Source organism: Narcine bancroftii, chromosome 2 (genome assembly GCF_036971445.1).
Source record: "Narcine bancroftii isolate sNarBan1 chromosome 2, sNarBan1.hap1, whole genome shotgun sequence".
In the NCBI taxonomy this organism is placed as follows: Eukaryota; Metazoa; Chordata; class Chondrichthyes; order Torpediniformes; family Narcinidae; genus Narcine; species Narcine bancroftii.
This window is the reverse complement of record NC_091470.1, coordinates 115,423,994-115,440,253: the sequence shown is the minus strand read 5'-3', so window position 1 is coordinate 115,440,253 and position 16,260 is coordinate 115,423,994. Positions and strand designations below refer to the sequence as shown.

General features: G+C 45.6%; 1 protein-coding gene and 1 long non-coding RNA gene across 8 annotated transcripts in view; one reads left to right on the top strand and one right to left on the bottom strand.

Annotated features, from left to right (window-relative positions):
- LOC138754179 (methylcytosine dioxygenase TET3-like) overlaps nucleotides 1-16,260 on the bottom strand; it is a 204,041-nt gene that overhangs the window by 91,434 nt on the left and 96,347 nt on the right. For 2 of the 7 annotated variants that reach the window (XM_069918066.1, XM_069918069.1), the window contains exon 1: nucleotides 3,725-4,017. The exons of the other annotated variants lie outside the window; for them this stretch is intronic. The gene's annotated coding sequence lies outside the window, so the exon portion shown is untranslated. Of the gene's footprint in view, nucleotides 1-3,724; nucleotides 4,018-16,260 lie in introns of those variants that run through there. 7 annotated transcript variants of the gene reach the window in all.
- LOC138754182 (uncharacterized) lies at nucleotides 1,641-8,607 on the top strand. The gene is made up of 3 exons (XR_011351595.1): nucleotides 1,641-1,828; nucleotides 2,304-2,862; nucleotides 4,585-8,607. It is a non-coding gene; the product is annotated as an uncharacterized lncRNA (long non-coding RNA).

Here is a 16,260-nt window from a genome sequence, read left to right as displayed (position 1 = left end):
GTGAGGTGACCAAAACTGCTCACAGGCTCTTAATTTGTCCTCATTAATGTCATATAAAACTTTACCACAGCATCCAAACTCCTGTACTCAATCCTTTGATTCATGAAGGGCAATGCACCAAAAGCTGAGGTTTTTTTTTCTCTCTCTGGGAAAGGACAACTTGGCCTGACCTGCCAGTCACATCATCCTGCTCTGTATTTTACAACTTCTGCATTCCTATAAACCCTCTCTTCACCCTTTCAATTTTTTGGGGATATTTCTTGTAATTAGGTGACAAAAAAGAACAATCACGCTGACCCCACAATTCAAGAACATTGATCACAACTGAAATATTCCTTTTGATTCATGCATTTATATTTTGTAGTTGGTGCATCTTACGATGCTGTGTGATTGTAGCAAGCAAGGAATTACAGTTGTGCATTGTACTTAAGCACGTGACAATAAACTCTCATAGAACACTGCAGCATGGCGCAGGCCCTTCAGTCCTCAATGTTGCGCCGACCCATACATTCCTTAAAAAAATACAAAACACTTCCTACCCTCTATTTTTCTTCCATCCATGTGGCTGTCCCTGATGTTTCAGCCTCCACCAACTCCCCCGACAAGATATTCCAGGCACCCACAAAACTCTCTGTGTAAAACAAAAAACTCCCTGACATCTCCCCTAAACTTCCCTCCCTTCACTTCGTAGACGTCATCTGGTGTTTGCTATTCCTGCCCTGGGACACAGGTGCTGGCTGTCCACCTTATCTATGCCTCTCATAGTCTTGTATATTAAGTCTCCTCTCATCCTTCTACGCTCCAAAGAGAAAAGTTCCGGATCTGCTAACCTTGCCTCATAAGACATGCCCTCTAGTTCAGGCAACATCCTGGTAAATCTCCTCTGCCCCTTCTCCATAGCTTTCACATCCTTCCTGTAATGAGGTGGCCAGAACTGAACATAATACTCACCAGAGATTTGTAGAGCTGCAACATGACCTCATCTCATCTCCATTATAATTTCCTCACCTTCCCGTCAAACTTTCCTTAGATTCAACCTCTCACCTGAACACAGTGAGTAATTCACAACTGCCAAGTGACCCAACTTTTTTGGGGTGTGGGAGGGAACCCTTTGTGGTCACATGGAGAACCAGCAAACTCCACAGGAGGTCAGGATTGAACCTGGCTTGCGGACCAGCGAGGCAGTGTCTTCACCAGTTGTGCCACTGCAGTGCCATAGTCCCAGTTTGGAAGCTTGAGTATGAAGTGATGGGCTTCCGGGCTCCCCTGTGCCTTTCCACGATGTAGTAATGGTCAGGCCAGGAGTAAGATGGAATGCTATCCACCTACAGATCCAGCAATGACCATTCAGGAGGAAGCAGTCCCCTTGACCACAGCTCACACTGCCTCCCTCGACCAGGCATAGCATAGCTGCAATGTGTGCCACCTTTCAAATGCACTTTGTTTACCAAGTGGTAGAGTGACACAGCTTGAAACCATCCCCTGGCCCTCTTAATTCACACTGATCATCAAGCACTCATGTGCACAAGTCCTACACTCTGCTCTCCAACGTTTCCCTTCAACCCCCTCAGATTCTACCACTTAAAAACATATTCGGAACAAGTTACACCAACCAATTAATCGACCAATCAGCTCGCCTTTGAAACGTAAACCTGGAGAAAAGCCTTAGTCCTGCATCCCTGATGGACTTCGAACCCCAGATTCTATCAGATGATCTGTCAGGCACCAAGTCGGCCACCTGCGAGATATTCAAGCCCCTTGTATACATAACAAGCAGCCTCACGTCTGAGAAACCAGACATTTTCTGGAAATGAGCACAGACTGAAAGGTAGGCAACGGTTTTATTTTAAGTTCACGCGGAAAGCAATCCCATCCCTCACCACCGCCACCCTCCCCACCGCCAACTCCCTAGGGTTTCATGAAAGGCACTAACCTTTGGCAAGTGTGCCAAAGCCAATGCTTCAAACATTCTCGTCGGCCCGGAAGCCACAGGCACATTGCCCAAAGCTACGAAGTTAAACCCAGTCTCTGCCCTTCCTTGTGTCCCTTCGCCCGCTAACTGTCGTTCTCCCAAAGCAGTCCACAAACGACCACCACCCCAGCTGGCACGCTGTGTCGAAGAAAGGCAGTGCACGTCTGCTCATCTGTCTCCACATTTTCTTCACTAAAACAACAACACCTGAGTGGAGCAAAACTTTTATCCCTCAACCATCAAGAAGTAACTGCTACTTGTCCACAGTTGCTATATTGGGCTTGTTTTTGAGGTCACTTTCAAGTTGTTAAATTACTCCATTATTTCCCAGAAATCCAGGAAACTGAATGGCTGAAGCTGATTGAAAAGAAAATATAACCAGGCACTGACTTGTGTGAACAGGATGATAATTCTGGTGCAAAACAAAAATCCCTGCAATTTATTTCTTCTGGGGACCAAATCCCATCATTTTTGAATGGATTATGGAATAAAAAGTATCAGTGGAGGCTTTCTCCGACCTAATCTCCATATTGTGTCTCTGTCAACAGCCTTGGGAGCAGATGAATGCCTTGCTGCTGCCTCCCAGACAAAGGATTCATTGCAGTGGGTGTTGCGGACACAGCAGAGGTCCCTGTCGGCCCGTCCCATTTTTGCCTGTACTGCCACTTCTTTTTCCATCTGACTAAGCACAAGTCTGGCTGGGTTCTTGCTGTCTTCCCCAGCATCCCGCGATTAGCGGGCGCAGAAAGCCACTCCTGTGCCTTTGACAATGGGAGCACGTCAGATTTCTGACGGCTTCTGCGGCAGCATCAAGAAGAAGGGTCTCTCACTCACATCAGTCTCGTTGGACAAAAACTGTTATTGTTCATCCGTTCCCCAGGCAAATCAGGGTAAGATTCTCGTTTCTTGAATCTATGATGTTAAGCATGTTGAACAGATGACCCCCTCAGTTCCTTTGTCTCATTAGATTACTGGAGAAGGATTGCAGAAACATACAACTCCCTTAGCTTGATGCTTCAAGGAAAACCAGTTAAAAATACATTGGCCTTCGCCAAATTAAAGAAAACCTCTTTGTGGAGATTAGCACAGGGATCATAACGGCAGGGGAATTATGGTCATAGCTGAGCAAAATAAAACCTGAATTCTGCACTCCATTCTTGTCTCTCTGAAAGGCCAGTGTGGCTCCTATTGGCACCAGAGATCAACCTGTTGGCTTGAATATGGCTGTGTCACATTCCAGAAAAGTTAATAAAATGGTTTGCATTGTGTTTTGGCAGCCAATATCTTTTAGCTGTGACAGACTTTGGAGGGATTAAGATCCACCAAGGAGAGACAATGTTGGTGGTGCCCTTGAAGGTCAACAAAACGACCAGATATTTTAAAACCATGGCGAGCAAAGCAGGTCAGAAAAAGTCCACATTCCAAAGACGTGGGTCTTTAAAAGCCACTCTGTCCTATCGCTGGGCAAATAGGGAGCCCCCCCCCCCAAAAAAAAATGTTTGAGGCGATATCCGAAACACTTCAAAGTCCACATTGATCAGAACAACTGAATTTCTTGTGCCGGGCTGAAAAGGGAGGTTGGAAGCGATTGAAAGGCAATGACAGACAGAAATAAACATGGCAAAGCATTGAAACCTTGTGTGGTTTCAGCGAGAACAACAGTGAAAGGTTTTCGCCCGACTCCGCTCTTTCCACCAGAGCCAGGCTGCACAAACGCTCCCCCGAATAAAAGGCAAGGTACAGCGTACTTACATATTACAAGTCCACAAAAAGGGAATGGCAAAATGAAGGAGAGAGAAGAAGCTGAAGCATGGAGAGTCCCTGGGTAAACGTGATACTACAACTGAGAGCAGAAAGCAGGAAGCAGTGATAGGGTTAGTTATTCAGCCTACATCCACCTCCCCACCCCCATCCTAACAGCTGGAGGGGCCATTATCCCTGTCACACAGCGCACGTACATCGTCCAAACCCAAAAAACCGGCTTCTCCCAGCCAGCTCCACATTCGGCTCGGCGGGCGGAGCGGCTTTTAACCGGGGTTATTGGCCCGTGGGAGAGGGGAGTGGGGCGCACCCTCCTCTCTCCCCCCCCCCCCCCCGCTCCTCTCCCCCCCCCCCCCCGCTCCTCTCCCCCCCCCCGCTCCTCTCCCCCCCCGCGCTCCTCTCCCCCCCCCCCGCTCCTCTCTCCCCCCCCCCGCTCCTCTCTCCCCCCCCCGCTCCTCTCTCCCCCCCCCGCTCCTCTCTCCCCCCCCCCCCGCTCTTCTCTCCCCCCCCCCCCCCCGCTCCTCTCTCCCCCCCCCCCCCCCGGACTGGATTCTGCATCTCCAAGCATTCGTGTTTGCTTTTGATTGCGGGTTATTAAACGTCTGAGAGAGAGAGAGAGATGGCGGGGGTGGGGGGGGGGGAGAGGCGTGTTTAAAGGGCCTGGAGATGCGAAACAGAGGCTGTGCCCCTCTGGAAATAGCCCTGGTTCCTCCCTGTGGGAACCAGCTCTGAGGGCTGTGCTTAAACGATACGTTTCCGTGTAACCACTGACGTGAAGAGGTGAACAAAAATCCATTTAAAAAAAAAAGGGAGCGAGTCCCTCTGATGTAATCTCTGATTTGCTTTAACAGCTGATGCCGAAGGAATCTTCCTCGGAGCGGCCGCTGCCAATCGCCAGCCTGGGCACGTCTGAGCACCACCATGGGCTCATCCACGGCCCACTGGTCCGGGGCGGATATCGGCCGCCTTCACTCCTCACTCAGCGGCCGAGTGGAGTCGGCCGAGCAGCTGCGCTGCGACTTGCTCCAAGGGCATTGCCCCGTTAACTCTTTCCCGACAATAGCCTCTGCCCGTTGAGTGTGGACACGCCGACCGTCGCCACAGTAACATTGGGATCCATCCAACAGGCGCAGGGAAAAGGTGGCACTGACCTCCAGTGACGAAGTTCGCCACCTTTTCCCTTTCCATCATTCCCAAAACTTTTTCTTTCCCCCGTATCTCCCTCTGGGACAAAATCTTTGGCATCCTGACACCGCAGATGGGTCATGTTTGCCAGAGCCAACTTTATTCTCCTTTACTTGCCTAGGCCACAGGCAAAAGTTATCAAGCTCAAGTCAAGTTTATTGTCATCCAAGTACAACCCAATGATACAGTGTTCTCCAGTCCTCGGTGCAAAACGCAACCAGACAAACAATACGCATGCAGGACAAGTATTCAGACATTCCAATAAATAAATAAATGTCATTTGGTGAATATAAGGGTCTCAGATGGCTAGTACCACAGGGTAACAATCATTTTAAGAAACAGAAGGCCAGATACAAAACGATTTGAGAGCAGAGATGCACCTCATCTGTAGGGATGGAGAGAAACAAAAAGTACTGTTACCTGTCAGCATTATATTCAGTATGACGTCACAAGGATTGTAATGTGCCCAGGATGGCTGGTCCTCATCCTTACATTGGAGGACACCAGAGAGGGGTCTTTGGGATGGAGTTGCAGAATTAAAGTGCTGACCAAGTGGAAGTTCAAGGTCGCCAATGTGAAGGTGTTCTTCAAAGGGATCATGCATCAACTCACCAAGGCTCCTGAGGCAGCACCATCTAAACCCTGCATCTCTGCCAGGTGCATGGACATGCCCAGCAGAAGCCTGGGGACACCATCATCTGGAAGCTGCCCTCCGCTGGCTTGCAAATATAACACCGTGACTGGGGAAAAAATCCTGGAACCTCGCCCCCTTACTACGGCTGTATCGATACCTCAAAGACTGCAGCACTTCATGGAGGCAGCTCACCTCTACCTTCCCAAGGACATTTAGGGATGGGCAACTAAATAAAGAAACATAAAATCTCCAAATCCTCGAATGTTGAGCAGACAAAGTATTGGTGGGGGATCTCTGCAGCTCAGACACATCCATTCTACCCATGGATCAGCTGTTTATCCTGCTCAGTTCCATCAAAAATTTCTGAATGGGAAATTCAATGCCGGTTTAGCCTGAAAGTGTACATTTCTTGCATAAATGTGAACATCGAAGAGCAAATTCTGGCGTTGTCAAAATCAGTAACAGTGAAAGGGGCAGAGAACATTGAGTCTGGTGATGGGATCCCTTTAAATGCTGTACAAATGAAGGAGATTGATCTGATTTTACTTCATTTAGACACACAGCACAGTAACAAGCCCTTCTGGCTCACAGCCCCGGGCTGTCCAAATAACCCAATGAGCCTACCCCTCCCCCCACCCAGCACGTTTTTTTTTGGAAGTTGGGAGGAAACTGGAGTTCCTGGAGGACATCCACACAGACATGGGGAGAAGGTACAGACTCCCTACAGGTGGGTTCAAACCTGGATTTCTGGCCCTGGAGTAGCATTGTGCTTATCGCTACACTGAGTGCACTGCTCAGAGCTGAGGACAACGCTGGTTCCTTGGGAGGAGAAAGGGTGGGGGGGGGGGGGGATGAGTAGGATAGGGAAGTTCTGGAGATGAGGTTGAACCTTAAATAAAATATCCAGTTGGTCCATAAAAGAAGTGGAAAATATAAAATGCTGTAAAAATCTCCCATTTTGAAAGTACTTGTTGCTACCCATTTACTGAGACACATCCCTGTAAAACACTTCATAACAAAGCTGCAGTTTCAGGATGGAGATCTGGGTGGCATTTTTTGCCGTATTATCTATTCTGCAGTACCAAGAAGAATTATTGCAATTTCAGTTATCTCTTCCCCTGCTAATTGCATTTACGATAATGAAAACAGGCTCCTGTGACTATCTGTGAAAGTTCCTTGGCCAGTGCAGGTATACTTGTTTTCCTTGAAGCACGGTTCAGAGATGTAGATAAGTATGTAATTTATGGCATTCTGTACGCCTGGCAAATCTCCTTTTCAGTGCAGTGATTGGAACGTACGCCCTCAAGAAGAATGTAAAGGAGTGAAAAGCCAGAGCAGGTTTACCTGTGAATTATACAGGTGTTTTAGCTCCCTGTCATCATGTTGGCCAAGTATTATCTTTTTCTATTCATAGAGTTTAGCTGCCGACACAAAACCTTGCAATTAACATCACATTATGCAAACAAGTCAAGTCAAGTTTATTGTACAATTACAATCCTCAGTGCAAAACATGCAGACACACAACCAGACGTTACACACATACAGACAAACAATACACATGCAGTACAAGTATTCATATATACAAATAAATAATAAACAATAAATAAATATTATTTCATGAATATGAGAGTCTCGGGTTGTGAGTGTGAGCAGTTCCTTTGGTCGGTCGTTCAGCGTCCTTGGGGCCCGAGGAATATGCTGTTAACTACTATTTGGGCTCATCCTATCAGAGATATTCCCTTTCTTCTAATTACCTCATTTCCCCCACCCAATCACCTCCTCAGCTGGAAACTAATTTGCATTTCTCTCTTTCCCAGGGGTTCTGGAGCCGGAATATTAACTCTTTCCACAGATGTGCCTGGCCTATTGATCTTTTCTAACTTTTCCATCTTTGTTTCAGTTGTATCAGCTGATGCGTGATCTTGTTTTGATTCTTCTTTTGACCACTGCAGAGTTTTGAATGGCAGATCTATAAGTCCTTTTTAATTCATTTTCAAATGAAGACTATTCCTGTTCCTTAGGTGTACAGTGACTGATAAGTACCCATCTTTTTGAGGGAGAGCTGAATGTTTGAAGCTTGCCTAAGCTACTTGATGCTAAGTTTCTTTGACATGTGCCTGTGTCATTTGTCAGGTATAACCAAAAGCTGGCAGGCACCTGAATAAAAAGCGTGAAGGTGTTTTTTCTTTTGATCTACATGGAGAGCATCAGACTCATCTTTCATAAAGTTAGTGACACAGCTTCCAGACCTTCAAAAATGCATCGGAGCTGTGAAGACTCTGGCAGGGGTCTGAGGGCCAAAATGGCCCAATTTCGATCTGTGTCCCAACATTGACATCGCTGTTGGTACACATCAGCAGTAAGGAAACGTTTTCAGGATGGACGGAGATGTCCTCAACACTTTCTTGTGTCTGTGAATCACGCGCATCAAATTCAGGCCTGCCAGACTGCGAAATAGCTTATTGCCGCAGGGTGCAACCTATTAAATCATCCCAAAATATTTATATTTATTTTAAATTATATCTTCATGTATATACTGTATATGTCAGCGTATGTGACAGATGACACTGTATAAGACGACCCCAGAATTTTCATTTACAATGTAGGGTTTGAGCTATACTCGCTGGACAAGACGACCCCAAGTCTGGCACTTACTGCTGACCTGTAGTGCGATGCTGTCACAATATTTTATAAGCAAATTAGCCATAAAAGGTTAAAGTTTTATGAACATATTTTAAAATAAACCATCGTCAGCTCCTTTAATGGGCCGATTAAAGCCTGTACAGAGCAGATGGCAGTCAGACTGGGCGGATGGACCCTGCAAGGGGAGCGCTGAGTCTTCACTGTTAAGGTGTGTATTTTATACTTGGCGTATGAGATTTTGGGGTGACATTTTTAAGATTCAAACACCGTCATTTATGCCCACATGTATGTGTATCTGATTATAGTGTGCTGAGAACTGTGGTGTGTACATCCCTTTCTGGAGAACTGCTGATTAGTCTGTTTGTATATGTACAGTCAGAGGGTAATAAACTTAAACTTGTGAATATATTAATTCAACCTAGTCAAATGTCACGTGTCTTTTGAGCAGTCGAGTCTAACTTGAGGATCTGGTTCTCACAATGGGAAAAACAAGAACCAGCCTCCCCTTTACATGCACAAGCAGCTGAGCTTTCATGCTCCTGATCACCCTAATTGAAGGAGGGCACCCTCCTCCCGTTGATAGAATTCTTGCAGTGCAAAGGCTGGGGTCTGCAACTGTGATGCAGTCGGGGTGCAGGGTACCTCCTCAACAGCATCGATAACTCCACCAAGGGTTAGGCCGGCATTGAAGGAGGCAATGTCCAAGGGAAGAACTTCTGGGATATGGGATGGGGGGCCACAAGAACATCAGAAACAGGAGCAGGAGTCGGCCATCCAGTAAAATTATGGCTGATCTGATGACGGGCTCATCTCCACCTTTTCCCCATATCCCTCAATTCCCCGACTATGTAAAAATCTATCCAAACCTGTCTTAAATATATTTACTGAGGTTCCCTTCACTGCTTCAATGGGCACATTGCCTCTGGGAAAGGCAGTTCCTCCTCATCTCCGTCCTAAATCTACTACCCTGAATCTTTAGGCTATGCCCCCTAATTTTTGTCCCAGTCATCCCGCCTCACTGGCTAACCCCCTAATCCATGGAATCAACCTGGTGAACCTCTTTTGCACTTCCTCCAAGGCCAGTACATCCTTCCTGCTTCCTGGAGACCCAGAGCAGGGTAGAGGTCAGAATACGATAGATCAGCTCATTGAATGGTGTAACGACAACAACCTTGTGCTCAATATTACCAAAACCAAGGAGATGATTGTGGACTACAGGAAGGAGTCAGGGGAACATGACCCAGTTCTCATTGAAGGCTCAGTAATGGAGAAGGTCAAATTCCTGGGTGTCAACACCTCCAATAATCTGTCCTCATGTTGATGCAATCACAAAGAAGGCTCGCCAGCGGCTGTACTTTGTGAGGTGTCCGAGGAGGTTTGTATGTCACTGAAAACTCCCAAAAACTTCTACAGGTGTCCACAGAGAGCATTCTGGCTGGTTACATCACTGACTGGTACGGAGGTGCCAACTCTCAGGACAAGAAAAAACTCCAGAGGGTTGTTAACTCGGCCTGCAACATTTCAGGCACCAGACTATGTCACTCCATGGAGGACATCTACATGAGGCGGTGTCTTAAAAAAGCAGCCTCTATCCTCAAAGACCCCCACCACCCAGGACATGCCCTCTTCACTCTGCCACCATCGGGGAAAAGATACAGGAGCCTAAAGACGAGTGCTTATTGGCACAAGGACAGCTTTTTCCCCACTGTCACCAGATTCCTGAATAATCAATGAACCAAAGACACTGCCTCACTTTTCGTGCTCTATTATTTTTTTATTTATATTATTGTTGTCAGATGGTTATAATATGAATATTTACGCTATGAAGCTGCTGTGAAACACGGAATTTCAGGACTTGTTCATGACAATAAATCCTGATTCTGAGAATGGGAAATCAGTTTTTCCCCCAGACTTCCCTCCATTTTCGGTGACTGCTTGGTGTGCCTGATGTACTCCATCCAGCTCATTTCAATCGTATCTGAACATAGAGAATTGCCATGTGTAACAAGAGAAAGAATTCATAAGGCGTTCTGCTTAATCCACTTCCACATTATCTGTTAATCCAAGTATCAAATATTTAATAAGGTTCACAAAGTTCCTTTGGACACTTGAGTCCTTTTTGTAATTGTTATTCATGTCCTCGCATTTGATTCACAAGAGATCATTTATCATTAGTTTCTCGCAAAGGACCCAAAGGAAGGGAACTAGAGCTGCAGCTCGATGACCTCAGGCTGGTTAGGGAAACAGAGGTAGTCATAGACAGGAGTTACAGCCAGGTGGTCACGCCAGGGCCACGGGAGGATGAAAGGTGGGTAACTGTTAGGAGAGGGACAAAAGAACGTAAGGTGCCAGAGACGAGCCCTGTGAATGTAACCCTCAGCAATAAGTACGCCTCTTTGAGCACTGTTGAGGGGGACATCAAGGTTGGGGGGAGTGACAGTGGCTGTGCCTCCGGCACGAGGTCGGCCCCTGTAGCTCAGAAAGGGAGGGAAAGGAAGAGGAGGGCAATTGTGGTAGGAGACTCCATAGTTAAGAGGACGGATAGGGGATTCTGCGGACGCAGCAAGGAGAACCGGATGGTGGTTTGCCTCCCTGGTGCCAGGGTCCGAGATGTTGCTGCTCGTGTCCCAGATATCCTAAAGTGGGAGGGACAGGAGCCAGAGGTCGTGGTACATGTAGGTACCAATGACATAGGGAGAATTAGAGAAGAGGTCCTAAAAAGTGAGTACAGGCAGTTAGGTAGGGAGTTAAAAAGAAGGACCGCAAAGGGGGTAATCTCTGGATTACTCCCTGTGCCACGTGACAGTGTGAATAGAAATAGGATGAGGTGGAGGATTAACACGTGGCTGAAGGGGTGGAGTAAGGGGCAGGGTTTTAAGTTTCTGGATAACTGGGACCTTTTTTGGGGGAGATGTGACCTGTACAGTAAGGACGGGTTACACTTAAATCGCAGGGGGGACCAGAATCCTGGCAGAGGTATTTGCTAGGGCTACTCAGGATCCTTTAAACTAGAATGGTTGGGGGGAGGGAACAAAATAGTACAGAGCAGTAAGGAGAAGGTTAGAATGAAAACAATGAAAGTTTGTAGTAAGTATTTGAATATGGATGGGCAGGTGATAGAGAAGGGAAATGCTCTGGAAGAAGATGAAGGGCAATTGTCAGGAAAAGTAAATAATGTTGTTCTTAAAGATGAGGGAAAACAGGGATTAAAAAATGGGAAATCCCTGAAATTCATATATTTTAATGCCAGGAGTATTGTAAAAAAGGTGGATGAGCTGAAGGTGTGGATTGATACTTGGAAGTATGATGTGGTAGCGATTAGTGAGACATGGTTGCAGGAGGGATGTGATTGGCAACTGAATATCCCTGGGTTTCGTTGTTTTAGGTGTGATAGAGTCGGAGGGGCAAGAGGAGGTGGGGTTGCATTGCTTGTCAGGGAAAATATTACAGCGGTGCCTAGGAAGGATAGATTAGAGGGCACATCCACGGAGGCTATTTGGGTGGAACTGAGGAGTAGGAAAGGAGAGGTTACACTTGTAGGGGTGTATTATAGACCACCCGGAGGGGACCGAGGCCTAGAGGAGCAAATCTGTAGGGAGATAGTAGATATTTGTGATAAGCACAGGGTTGTAATTATGGGAGATTTTAATTTTCCACATATAGATTGGGAAACACATTCTGTGAAAGGAATGGATGGGTTAGAGTTTGTGAAATGTGTGCAAGATAGTTTTTTACAACAATATGTAGAGGGGCCGACCAGAGAAGGAGCAGTGTTAGATCTACTGTTGGCAAATGGGATGGGTCAAGTGACGGAGGTTAGTGTTGGCGAGCACTTCGGGTCCAGTGATCATAATGCCATCAGCTTCAATGTCATTATGGAAAGAGAGAAATCAGGGCCAAGGATTGAGGTTTTTGATTGGGGAAAAGCTAGATTTGAGGAGATGCGAAAGGACTTGCAGGGTGTGCATTGGGACAATTTGTTTTATGGGCAGGATGTAGTAGAGAGATGGAAGTCTTTTAAAGATCAGATTTTGAGAGTGCAAAAGCTTTATGTTCCTGTTAGGTTAAAAGGAGGGGCAAAAGGTTTGAGAGAGCCGTGGTTTTCAAGGAATATTGGAAACTTGGTTCGAAGAAAAAGGGAGGCGTACATTAGATATAAGAAGCATGGAGTTAAGGAGATGTTTGAAAGATACATTGAATGTAAGAGGAATCTTAAGAGAGGAATTAGGAAAGCTAAAAGAAGGTACGAGAAAACTATGGCAAGCAGGGTGAAAACTAATCCAAAAGAGTTCTACAAATATGTTAATGGTAAGAGGAAAGCTAGAGACAAAATTGGTCCCTTAGAAAATCAGAGTGGAAAACTGTGTGTGGAACCTAGAGAAATGGGGGAGATATTGAACAGTTTCTTTTCTTCGGTATTCACTAAGGAGAAGGATATTGGGAGATGTGGGATAAAAAAAGCAAATTGGGTAAATATGGGGAATATAGAGATTACAAAAGGTGTAGTTTTAAGGCTTTTGAAGAATATAAAGGTGGATAAGTCTCTGGGACCAGACGGGATCTTCCCCAGGACATTGAGAGAAGTGAAGGAGGAAATAGCAGAGGCTCTGGCGGTAATTTTTCGAATGTCATTAGATATGGGGATAGTGCCGGAGGATTGGCGCATTGCGCATGTGGTTCCGTTATTTAAAAAGGGTTCAAGGAGGAAGCCTGGCAACTATCGGCCTGTAAGTTTGACGTCTGTGGTAGGTAAATTAATGGAGAAAATTCTTAGAGATAGTACTTATATACATCTGGATAGACAGGGTCTGATCAGGAGCACTCAACATGGATTTGTGGGAGGAAGGTCATGTTTGACCAATCTGATTGAATTTTTTGAAGAGGTGACTAGGAATGTGGATGAGGGTAGCGCAGTGGATGTTGTCTATATGGACTTCAGTAAGGCCTTCGATAAGGTACCACATGGAAGGTTAGTTAGGAAGGTGCAGTCTTTAGGTATAAGTTTTGAGATAGTCAAATGGATTGAACATTGGCTGAAAGGGAGAGGCCAGAGAGTGGTAGTGGATAATTGTCTGTCAGGTTGGAGGCCGGTGACCAGTGGTGTGCCTCAAGGATCTGTATTGGGCCCATTGTTGTTCGTTATATACATTAATGATCTAGATGATGGGGTGGTGAATTGGATTAGTAAATATGCAGACGATACTAAGATAGGTGGAATAGTGGATAATGAAGAAGGTTTTCTAGGATTGCAGAGGGATTTGGGCTGCTTAGAAAAGTGGGCTGAAAAATGGCAGATGGAATTTAATGCTGATAAGTGTGAGGTGCTTCATTTTGGTAAGAAGAATCAGAATAGGACATATGTGGTAAATGGGAGAGCATTGAGGAATACAGAAGAGCAGAAAGATTTAGGAGTGACGGTACATCGTTCCCTGAAGGTAGAAACTCACGTGAATAGGGTGGTGAAGAAGGCTTTTAGTATGCTGGCCTTTATCAATCATTGCATGGAATATAGGAGTTGGGAGGTGATGTTGAGATTGTATAAGACGTTGGTGCGGCCTAATTTGGAGTTCTGTGTGCAGTTCTGGTCGCCTAATTATAGGAAGGATATAAACAGAGTGGAGAGAGTGCAGAGAAGGTTTACCAGAATGTTGCCTGGGTTTAAGCATCTGGAGTATGGGGAGAGATTGGACAGATTGGGTCTTTATTCTTTGGAGCGTAGAAGGTTGAGAGGGGATTTGATAGAAGTATTTAAGATTATGAAAGGGATAGACAGAGTGGATGTGGATAGACTATTTCCGTTAAGAGGAGGAAAGATTAAAACAAGAGGACATGAGTTAAGAATTAAGGGGCAGAGGTTTAGAGGTAACATGAGGGGGAACTTCTTTACTCAGAGAGTGGTAGCTGTGTGGAATGATCTTCCGGGAGAAATAGTGGCGGCGGAGTCAATTGTATTATTTAAGAAAAGGTTGGACAGGTATATGGATGAGAGGAAGATGGAGGGTTATGGGCATTGTGCAGGGAGGTGGGATTAGAAAGGGGTGTTTGGTTCGGTGCGGACTAGAAGGGCCTAATGGCCTGTTTCCGTGCTGTAATTGTTATGTTTATGTTTTTTTTTTAAGATTTGAATGAGGTGTTGCGGTTCCATTTGCTCTCTCAGGTGGGTGTAAATTAACCATAGAACATTACAGCACAGAAACAAGCCCATCAGCCCTTCTCATCTGTGCCGAACCATTTTTTCCCTATTCCCACTGATCTGCACCCAGTCCATAGCCCTCCATACCCCTCCCACCCATGTACCTGCCCAAATTCTTAAAATTGAGCTGCGCTCACCACTTCAGTTGGCAGCTTGTTCCATACTCCCAACACTCTGTGTGAAGAAGTTGCCCCTAATGTTTCTCTTTGACCCATGTCCTCTGGTTTGTGTCTCAACTATCCCTGTGAACTATTTGAAGGAGAGGAAGAGAGCTTTCCCCAGTGTCCTGACCAATTATTTTTCCTCAGCAAACTACTGAAACCAACAACTAGGCACCATGTCATTGCACTTTGAGGAATGACTCTAAACCTATTGCAGATGGTGCACCTTGTGACTAACTTCAAAGGTACAAAGTCCTCCACATACATGGTCATTCATCTTCCTCCTTCACACCAGGTGAAACATCCATCACCCGTGGATGGATTTTCATAACTCTCATCTCTTATCCTATGCACTATGCCAGCACATCTTCCTGGTAAGACTGGCTAGGAAAGGCTACCAGCACCTGCACACAGCATCTTTCAGCTATTCCCATCAGGAATGAGATACAGGAGGATCAGAGCCAGACCACCAGGCTGAGGAACAGCTTCTTCCCACAGGCAGTGAGAATGCTCAATGACCAAAGGAACTGCTTCCACTCACCATCCACCTGAGACTCTCATATTCATGAAACAATATTTATTTACCTATATAAAGACTTGTCCTGTATATGTATTGTTTATCTGTATTTAAAACATAGAACACTACAGCACAGTACGGGCCCTTCAGCCCTCAATGTTATGCCGACACATATAATTCCCTAAAAAAAGTACTAAACCCTCCCTACCCCGTGACCCTCTATTTTTCTTCCATCCATCTGACTGTCTAAGAATCTTCGAAAAGCCCCTAATGTTCTGTTATGTCTGGTTGTGTGTCTCTGTGTTTTGTACCGAGGACTGGGGAACACTCTTTCATGGGTTGTATTTGTACAATCGGATGACAATGAACTTGACTTGATATCTATCTTACAAGACTCCACAAACTGTTTAATCCTTCCACAATGGAGTCAATGACAAAGGCCAAAGAGTGATGGTTGTCTGAGATAACCTCATAATTTCTTTAAAGGCTAAATCTTATTTGTTTAAAACTAATAACTTTTGCATTGAACCTCCTCTGACATCATACCTACGTTTGGTGGCTACAAGTGCAAGGAGGCACAGTAGCACAATTTTTTTTGTAGTTAGGTTTGTGCATGATAAGATTTACTCATACACAACAAGCCATTGATAGTAACTACGGTTCGCCTTCATCTGCTGAATCCCTGGCAGTCATCATTTTCCTTCACTGCTCTCGTTTTGCTTTTTATTCCATTCATTAACAGCAAGTCTGACCAGAGGAGGTTTGGATGGTGTGTTCTGGAGAGATTGAATGTCACCTGCTCTTTCCATATCACTGGTCATTGTCATTTGAGCTCTAGCAGCAACACCCATGGCTCCTTGCTTGAGTATATTTGTTTCTCGTGGCTGCATTACCCATGGCTCTGCAGGAAGGTTAGGTGCTAGCCCTTTGAGTTTGTCATTTTGAGTGACAAATCTTGCAGAAGCCTGAGCTAATGCTTTCACTCTGGCTATATTCATAGCACGTTCTTCCTCAAGCTCGTCTTTTCTTTTCTCTATTCAATCATCTATTTTGTTCTTCACTGGCCATTTGTATCCTTTTAAGTTGCTCTCTTCTTCCTCCAGTTGCTGTTTATTCATTTACACAGGTTCCCCTCCAGTTCCTAGCCCACCTCATTCATCTCTTTCATTTCCTTACTGTCCTTTAGCCCAAAGT